Genomic DNA, 9,847 nt, shown 5'->3' on the forward strand with positions numbered 1-9,847 from the left:
GCCACGGTCCAGGAAAAATTACAGAGGAAGTGGCAGACTGAACATGACTGCTGCTCTCACGGCTAGCCTGAGAACCTCCTCCAAGGAGATGATGGTAGATGCTGAGGAAATGCAAAACTCATCAAAGCAGAAAATCAGAGGCTTCCACAGAGCTCAACACTAAGGAAACTCATAACACACCACCACCACCACCACCACCACCACCACCACCAGAAGAGGGAGGGGAAAGACTGTGAGAGCCACAGGGAAGGAAGGAGTATCCTGAAGCATTGCCTGCCCCATTCTCCTACACCGACTCACTAGTGCTTTCATGACCCCACAGTAAATACTGATAATTCCACTAAGGAGGGCCCTAAGTGGCCTGGGGGTGGGGAGAGAGAATGTGAGTATAAGCCAATGGGAATATGACCAATATGCACTATGTTAAAATAAATAAATTCTTTAAAAGCCAGGCTAGACAGATGATTCAAAAGGTTAAAGGTCTTTGCTTGCAAAGCCTGATGGTCTGGGTTCAATGGATTCCCCAGTACCCATAGAAAACCAGATGCATAAAATGGCCCAAGTGTCTGGATTTTATTTGCAGTAACAGGAGACGCTGGCATGGCCATTCTCATTCTCCTTCTCTCTTAAATATTTCATATGGTGCTGGAGAGATGGCTCAGCAGTTAAGGAATTTGCCTACAATGCCTAAGGACCCAGGTTCAATTCCCTAGTATCCATGTAGAGTCAGATGCCCAAGACGGTGCATGAGTCTGGAGTTCATTTGCAGTGGCTAGAGGCCCTGGCATGCCCATTCTCTCTCTCTCTCTGTTTCCCTATCTGCCTCTTTCTCTCTCTTTTTCAAATAATTTTTTTTTTTTTTAATTAAAGCCAGGCTGGGAAGATGGCTTAGTTGTTAAGGCATGTGCCTACAAAGCCAAAGGACTCAGGTTCAACCCACATAAGCCAGATGTACAAGGTGGCACATGCATATGAAGTTCGTTTCAGTGGCCAGAGGCCCTGGTGTGCCCATTCTCTGTCTCTTATCTCCCTCCCTCTCAAATAAATAAACATATCTTTAAAAAATTAAAGCCAAAAAAAAAGAAAAAGCATACAAATTTGTTTCTGTTTTTTCAAGGTAGGGTCTCACTCTAGCCCAAGCTGACCTGGATTTCACTATGTAGTCTTAGGGTGGCCTCAATCTCATAGTGATCCTCCTACCTCTGCCTGTCGAGTACTGGAACTAAAGGCAAGTGCCATCACACCTGGATAATAATATATGTATGTGTGTATTTTTTTTTTTTTTGAGGTAGGGTATCACTCTAGACTAGACTTACGTGAAATTCACTATGTATTCCCAGGTGGCCTCTGCCTTCTGAGTGCTGCTGGGATTAAAGGCAGGTGTCATAACACCTAGCCTAAAAAAATATATTTTTAAATATATTTTATTTACTTATTTATTTGAGAGAGCATGGGCGTGCCAAGGCCTCCAGCCACTCAAGCAAACTCCGGATGCATGCACCACCATGTGCATCTGGCTTACATGGGTCCTGGAGAATCAAACCAGGATCCTTTGGCTTTGTAGGCAATGCCTTAATTGCTAAACCATCTCTCCACCCCCCCAAATATATTTTTTAAATAGAATTGTACACCTGGGTATAGTGCTACACACCTGAGATCTCAACATTTGGGAGGCAAAATTGCTGCAAGTTTGAAGCCAGCCTATACAGCAAATGCCCGGTCAGCTGGAGAGATGGCTTAGCTGTTAAGGAGCTTGCCTGTGAAGCCCAAGGACCCAGGTTCGGTTCACCAGTACCCACATAAACCAGATGCACGAGGTGGCGCATGTGTCTGAAGTTCATTTCTAGTGGCCAGAGACCGCAGCATGCCCCCCCCCCCTTTCTCTGAAAAAAGCAGCAGCAGCACCAGCACTTGGGAGGCTGAGGTAGAAGACAGCTATAAGTTTCAGATTGCCTGGGTAAGAGTGGGACAGCCAGGGTTTAATTTCCCAGTACCCATGTAAAGCCAGATACGCATGGCATGTGTCTGGAGTTTATTTGCATTGGCAAGAGACCTTGGCATACCCATACATTCTCTCTCCTGTCTTACTGTTTCCTCTGCTCTTTCAGATAAATATTTTTTAAAAAATTTTTTCAAAAGGGGTTGAAGACATAGCTCAGTTGATAAAGTGCTTGTCTAGTATGCATGGGGCCCTGGGTTCAATACCCAGCACCACAGGAACCATAAGCTAGGTATGGTACTACATGCCTATAATCCTAGCACCCAGGAAGTGGCAGAAGAATCAGGTGTTCAAGGTCATCCTTGGCTACTTGGGGAGTTTGAGGCCAGCCTCAAACCCTGTCTCAAATTTATTTATTTATTTTTTTAGCCAGGTTTAGTACTGCATGCCTCTAGTTCCAGCTGAGGCTGAGAGAGGAGGTGCACCATGAGTTTGTAACCAGTCTGGGCTACAGCATGAGTTCCAGGTCAGACTGAGCTAGAGTGAGACCTTGCTTCAAAAAACCAACAACAGGGCTGGAGAGATTACTTGGTGGGTAAGGCTCTTGCCTACAAAGCCTAAGGACCCAGGTTTGATTCATACCCATGTAAGCAGATGCACAAGGTGGTGCACGTGTCTGGAGTTCATTTGCAATGGCTGGGTGCTCTGGCATGCCCATTCTCCCTCTCCCTCTCCCCACCTCATAAATAAATAAAATATTTTTTAAAAAAGAGCCAGGCATCGTAGTGCATGCCTTTAACCCCAGCACTCGGGAGGCAGAGGTAGGAGGATCACAGTGAGTTTGAGGCCACCCTGAGACTACAGAGTGAATTCCAGGTTAGCCTGGGCTAGAGCAAAACCCTACCTTGAAAAACAAAACAAACAAAAAAACCAGAAGACTCTCACCACCTGATGTCAAGGACTATAATACTATAGTAATCAAGGTGGTATGGTATTGCCTTGGCATTTGAGAGTCCAGAAATAGATCCATATATATTTGGACGATTGATTTTTTTGTTTTGTTTTGTTCGCAAGGTAGTATCACACTCTAGCCCAGGCTGACCTGAAATTCACTATGTAGACTCAGGCTGGCCTCAAATTTACAATCCTCCTACCTCTGTCTCCCAAGTGTTGGGATTAAAGGTGTGCACCACCATGCCCGGCTAGACAACTGATTTTTGAGAAAAGTACAAAGACAATTCAGTAGAGAAAGAAAAGCTCTTTATTCCAATGGGGATGGGAACCTTAAAGACATTATGCTAAGTGGAACAAATACTGCATAAACTCTCTCCTTTGAGGTTTCTAGAGTATTCAAAACCAGGAAGTATGGGCTGAAGAGATGGCTTAGCAGTTAAGGAACTTCCCTGCAAAGTCTAAGGACCCAAGTTCGATTCCCCAGAGGCCACGTAATCCAGATGCACATGGTGCCACAAGTGTCTGGACTTTGCTTGCAGTGTCTAGAGGCTCTGGCGCACCCATTCTCCCTCTCTTCCTCTTCAAGAAATAAATTAAATATTAAAAAAAAACAGGAAGTAGAATGAAGTTGCTAGCAGCGGCAACAGGAGGGAATGGGGACTTAGCAAGTCAGGGAAAAAGTTTCAGTTAAGGAAAATGAGGTGGATAGTGGTGATGGTCACACAATAATGGAAATGTACTTAATGCTACAGAACTGGTTAAAATGATATTTTGTGGTTGCTGTTGTTATTGATTTTGGTTTTTCAAGGTAGGGTCTTACTCTAGCCCAGGCTGACCTGGAAGTCACTGTGAAGTCTCAGGTAGCCTCAAACTCACAGCAAGCCTCCTACCTCTGCCTCCTAAGTGCCGGTATTAAAGTGTGCCTCTACGCCGAGCTCAACGATTTTTGTTTTTTGAGTCAAAATCTCGCTCTAGCCCACACGGACCTGAAATTCACTGTGCAGTCCAGAATCCTCCTACCTCAGCCTCCCCAGTGATGGGATTACAGGTGTGAGCCATCATGCCTGGTTAAAATGATCAATTTTATGTAATGCATATTTTACCATAAAAAAATCAGCAAAGTTCTGATTCTGATTTTATAAGAGGCTCTGCCTAATGTTAACAAGGCAATATTCTCCTGTTGGGCTTCCTGTCCACTAATAGTAGGTTTATGCTCTTGGAGTCTACCTTAGAGACAGTCTCCTTCAGGAACATCTCTCAGTGCTTGCTGGTAGTGTTCTGTTTACCTTCCTGCAAAGGAAGACCGGTACCACAACTGCCTTTTTCAAGTGGATCCTGAAAACCAGCATCATGTAATTACACTAATATTTCTAGTTTTCTAATGCCACTCTAAGTCCTTCAAGTTTCTCCTTTCTTAAGCACCCCTCCCTGCCTAGGCCCCATCACTTTTGGCCTTTGGAACTAGCAAACTTCAAATCAATCAGTGTGAGATTTGCCAGGCCTTATGCAGCATCAAGACTGGATTGAGAGGCTAGGGAGATGACTCAGCAATTAAAGGCCATTGCCTGCAAAGCCTGACAACTCAGGTTTGATTCTCCATAACCCACATAGATGTACAAAGTAGCATCTGGAGTTCACTTGCAGTCGAAAGAGGCCCTGACACACCAATACTCTCTCTCTCTCTCTCTCATAAATAAATAAATATATTTAGATATTTAGGCTGAGGAAATTGCTTAGTGATTAAAGATGCTTAAAGACACTTGCCTGAAAAGCTTGTGGACCTGGGTTTAACTCACCAGTACCCTTGTAAAACTAGATGCACATGTGTCCGAAAGGAAAAGGAAAGGAAAGAAAGGAAAAGAGATCAGGTTGAAATCTGGCCCTTACCCTGCTTGCCACACCATGTGACCATGCTGTTTACTACTGTCTCAGCAGCCACAAACGAAGCTGATTATTACACAAACCCCCAATCAGCAAACCACCCATTCAGGCTGGCTGCTTTTTCGGAAGAAAAACATTCCTCTTTCAGCAGAGGCCTAACCTTTGCTTCACCTGTGCTGCTGCAAACAAACCCAGGCCTCCTGGGAAACTAGCGTTTAAACAGTATTTTTCAAAGAGCCTATTTTTTCTGCCACGAAAGACCCGATGATGAAAACAATGCAGACACAATAACAACCAACCAGGCAAAAAACACAGAAGCACATTTAAGAGTGTGCCAAGCCTGAGCAGAGGCTTATCACTTGAACATCAGGAATGGTCTTAGAAGCTCTGGGTCCTTCCCATGGCTCACACTGCCACGGTAAGAGCTCATACCTGACTGGCCAGTATTCACATTACTGCTCCTCCCTCCCTCTATAGACATTGTTTCTGAAGCCCAATTTAGAGGAAAGGAGGGCTGGAGAGATAGCTTAGTGGTTAAAGCGCTTGCCTGCAAAGCCAAAGGACCAGGGTTCGATTCCTCAGGTCCCACGTAAAGCCAGGTGCACAGGTGTTGCATGCATCTGGATTTCATTTGCAGTGGCTAGAGGCCCTGGCATGCCCATTCTCTCTTTCTTGCTGTCTTTCTCCCCGCCTCCCCCACTTCTCTCTTCCAAATAAATAAATATAAAATATAGAGGAAAGGAACAGAAGGGCGTGGTGGTGCATACCTTTAATCTCAGCACTTGAAAGGCAGAGATAGAAGGATTGCCATGAGTTCAAGGTCACCCCGAGACTATCAAGTGAATTCCAGGTCAGCTTGAGCTAGAGTGCCTATCTTGAAGAATAAATTTAAAAAAAAAAAAAAAACTAGAGGAAAGGAGCAGGGAGACACCAAAGGACTGTGACCTTCATTTCTCATTTGTTCTACAGAGTTAAGACTTCCAAGAGGTTGATTCTCTACCCTGGGATCTGGCACTCCCTAGCAACTTCTTAAAATAGAAAGGTGAAATGCTTTCTGCTCTCTTCCATTTCACTGCCCAGCCATGCCTCTGCTGACTAAGTTTTGAAGTCTGAGCACTGAGTGAAATGTGGGGGGTGGGAGTTCAAGGGATGGCTAACTTCAAATCTGGGGGCAAGTTATCAAAAGGACGGTTGCACTTCACCTCCCGAGAATCTACTGGTTTCTCTGCTTGTACCCTGACAGAGAGAAGCAGTGAACATGGAAGTTGGAGCCAATAAGGCAGGTGAAATCAGACTGCAGAGTTTGTGGATTTTATCTGAATATGCTACCTCCTACTCCAGGATGAGCCTATGTTGTAGAGTGTCCTAATGTTTACAGTGATTTTCAAACTTTTTAATTCTTAAAAATGTTTATTTAGGCTTGGAAAAATGGCTTGGCGGTTAAGGTGCTTGCTGGCAAAGCCAAAGGACCCAGATTCAAATCCCCAGTACCCACATAAGCCAGATGCACAAGGTGGCACATGTGTCTGGAGTTTGTTTGCAGTGGCTGGAAACCTTTGTGTGCCTGTTCTCTCTATCTGCTTCTCTCTCTCTCCTTCTCTAAAATAAATAAAATATTTTTTAATTATTTATTTAAGAAAGAGACAGAGAGAGTGAAGCAGACAGAGAGTGAATGAGGAGTATGAGCATGCCAAAGCCTCCTGTCACTGCAAACAAACTCCAGACACATGCATTACTTTGTGCATCTGGCTTTATGTGGGTACTAGGGAACTGAACCCCAGCTGTCAGATTTTGCAAGCAAGCACCTTTAACCACTGTGATATCTCTAGATAGATTTTTAAACCTTTTTCCTTTCAAGGTAGGGTCTTGTTCCAGCCCAGGCCAACCTGGAATTCACTATGTACTTTCAGGGTGGTCTTGAACTCTCAGCAATCCTCCAAGCTCTGCCTTCAGAGTGCTGGGATTAAAGGCGTGCACCACCACGCCTGGCTTTTAAAATGTTTTTATTCCACCAATCACTTCATTGCCTTTTAGATTCCGAACCTTATCTGTGCCATTGCTTAAAAAAAAAAAAAAAAAAGCGAGGGGGTAACAGGGCTGGAGAGATGGCTGAGTGGTTAAGGCATTTGCCTGCAAACTCTAACAACCCAGGTTTGATTACCCACATAAAGCCAGATGCACAAAGTGGCTGATGCATCTGGAATTTGTTTGCAGTGACTGGAGGCCCTGACCTTGCCCATACTCTCTCTGCTTGCAAATAAATAAATAAACCAAAAAAAAAATTTTTTTTAGGGGCTGGGGAGATAGCTTAGCAAGTAAGAGCATTTGCCACACAAGTAGGTCCTAAGAGGGCCTGATTGTCCTTAAGTTTGATTCCTTGGCACCCACATAAACAGCTAGGTATGGCCAGGCATGTCTCTAACCCCAGTCCAATGGGAAGCAGAGAGAGGAGAATCACTGGGGCTTGGAAAAAATAGCAGCTCAGTGTTCAGTGAGAAACTATCTCAAGGAAGTACGCAGATGAAGGATGGGGGTAGATACCTGGCTTTCTCCTCTGGCCTCTGCACGTGTCCACAGGGTGCATTCATGTGCGCATACACCACACACACACACACACACACACACACACACTACACATGAACATGCAAAAAAAGTTTGTTTGTAACAATCTCTGTTTATTGAACCCAGGGTCTTGTGCATGCTAGGCAAGCACTCTACCACTAACTTACACCCCTAGTGCCCTGTGTGTGTATGTGTGTGTGTGTGTGTACACACACATATGTGCATGCACACACACCAGGGTCTCTTGCCAATGCAAAAAAATGTCAGCCAGCGTGGTGGCGCACACCTTTAGTCACAGCGCTTGGGAGACAGAGGTAGAAGGATCATCATGAGTTCAAGGCCCCCATGAGACTACATAGTTAATTCCAGGTCAGTCTGGGCTAAAATGAGACCCTACCTCAAGAACACAAAAAAGGGGCTGGAAGGATGGCTTAGCAGTTAAGGTGTTTGCCTGCAAAGCCAAAGGACCCAGGTTCAATTTCCCAGGACCCAAGTTAGCCAGATGCACAAGGGGCACACGCATCTGGAGTTCGTTTGCAGTGGCTGGAGGCCCTGGTGCGCCCATTTTCTCTCCCTCTCCCTCTTTCTCTGTCAAATAAAGAAATTAAATTAAATATTTGGGGGAAGGAAGGCTAGAGAGATGGCTCAGCAGTTAAGGATCTTACCTGCAAAGTCTAAGGACCCAGGTTCAATTCCCCAGGACCCACATAAACCAGATGCACAAGGTGGCGCATGTTTCTGTAGTTTGTTTGCAGTGGTTGGAGGCCCTGGTGTGCCCATTCTCTCTCTCTCCTGCCTCCATGCTGTTCTCATATGCTACACATTCCCCTCCAGGACAGTACATTTGGTCCCAAAGACCAAGGAGGAGCTCACCTGACTCTCAAGATTTACTCCCCAAAATATAGAGACCCCAATAAATATTAACATTGAAAAAAATGGGCTGGGGCTGGAGAGATAGCTTAGTGGTTAAGGTGCTTCCCTACAAAGCCAATGAACCCAGGTTCGATTCCCCAGAACCCACATGAAGCCAGAGGCGCATGCATTTTGCAGTTGCTAGAGGCACTGGCATGCCCATTCTCTCTCCTGCCCCTCTTTCTCTCAAAAATAGGTAAATAAAAAAATTAAAACTGGTCTAGAAATAAGCCAGGCGTGGTGGCTCACGCCTTTATCCCAGCACTCGGGAGGCAGAGATAGGAGGAACACCATGAGTTCAAGGCCATCCTGAGACTACACAGTGATTTCCAAGTCAGCCTGAGCTAGAGTGAAACCCTACCTCAAAACAAACAAAACAAACAAATGAGATGGAGAAATGGATTAGTGGTTAAGGTGCTTGCCTGAGAAGCTTTAGGATTCAGGTTCGATTCCCCAGTATCCACATAAGCCAGATGCACAAGGTGGCATATGCATTTGATATTTGTTTACAGTGGCTAGAGACCCCAGTGCACCCATTTTTTTTTCTCTCTCTCTTTCTGTCTCTCAAATAAATAAATAAAATATTTTTTTAAAAATCATGGGCTGAAGCTGGGCGTGGTGGTACACGCCTTTAATCCCAACACTCGGGACACAGAGGTAGGGGGATCGCCGTGAGTTCGAGGCCACCCTGAGACTCCATAGTGAATTCCATAGTGAGGTCAGCATGGACTAGAGTGAGACCCTACCTAGGGAAAAAAAAAACAAACAAACATGGGCTGGAGAGACGGTTCACTGGTTAAGGTGCTTGCCTGCAAAGCCTAAAGGACCCATGTTCAACTCCCCAGATCCCATGTAAACCAGATGCACAAGATGGCACACACATCTGGAGTTCAACTTCAGTGGCTGGAGGCCCTTGCGGGCCAATTCTCTCTTACTTGTTTGCTCACACTCTTTCATTTAAAAAAAAAAATTTTTTTAAGATCTTTTAAAAATAAAAAAGTAGGGGTTGGAGAGATGGCTTAGCAGTTAAGTGCTTGCCTGTGAAGCCTAAGAACCCCGGTTCGAGGCTCAGTTCCCCAGGACCCACGTTAGCCAGATGCACAAGAGGGCTTACGCATCTGGAGTTCGTTTGCAGTGGCTGGAGGCCCTGGTGCGCCCATTCTCTCTCTCTCTCTATCTGCCTCTTTCTCTCTCTGTCTGTTGCTCTCAAATAAATAAATAAAAATAAACAAAAAAAATTTTTTTTAAGTAGGGCTAGGGAGATGGTTCGGTGGTTAAAGGCACTTATTTGCGTCACGCTTGGAAGCACACGCCTTTAATCCCAGCACTTGGGAAGCAGAGGTAAGAGGACTGCTGTGAATTCGAGGCCACTCTGAGAGTACTGGATGAATTCCAGGTCAGCCTGGACTAGAGCAAGACCATACCTCAAAAAATAAAAAATAAAAGTAAAATTAAAAAAAAAATTTTAAAGCCAGGCATGGTGGTGCATACCTTTAATCCCAGCACCCGGGAGGCAGACGGAGGATCACTGTGAGTTCGAGGCCACCCTGAGAATAGTCAATTCCAGGTAAGCCTGGGCCAGAGAGTGAGACCTTACCT

At 45.0% G+C, this 9,847-nt stretch overlaps 1 protein-coding gene across 2 annotated transcripts in view; it reads right to left on the reverse strand.

Moving 5' to 3' along the window:
• The window catches only part of Tmem94 (transmembrane protein 94), a 41,915-nt gene that overhangs the window by 31,016 nt on the left and 1,052 nt on the right, over positions 1–9,847 (reverse strand). The window lies entirely within an intron of this gene.

Source organism: Jaculus jaculus, chromosome 9 (assembly GCF_020740685.1).
Source record: "Jaculus jaculus isolate mJacJac1 chromosome 9, mJacJac1.mat.Y.cur, whole genome shotgun sequence".
In the NCBI taxonomy this organism is placed as follows: domain Eukaryota; kingdom Metazoa; phylum Chordata; class Mammalia; order Rodentia; family Dipodidae; genus Jaculus; species Jaculus jaculus.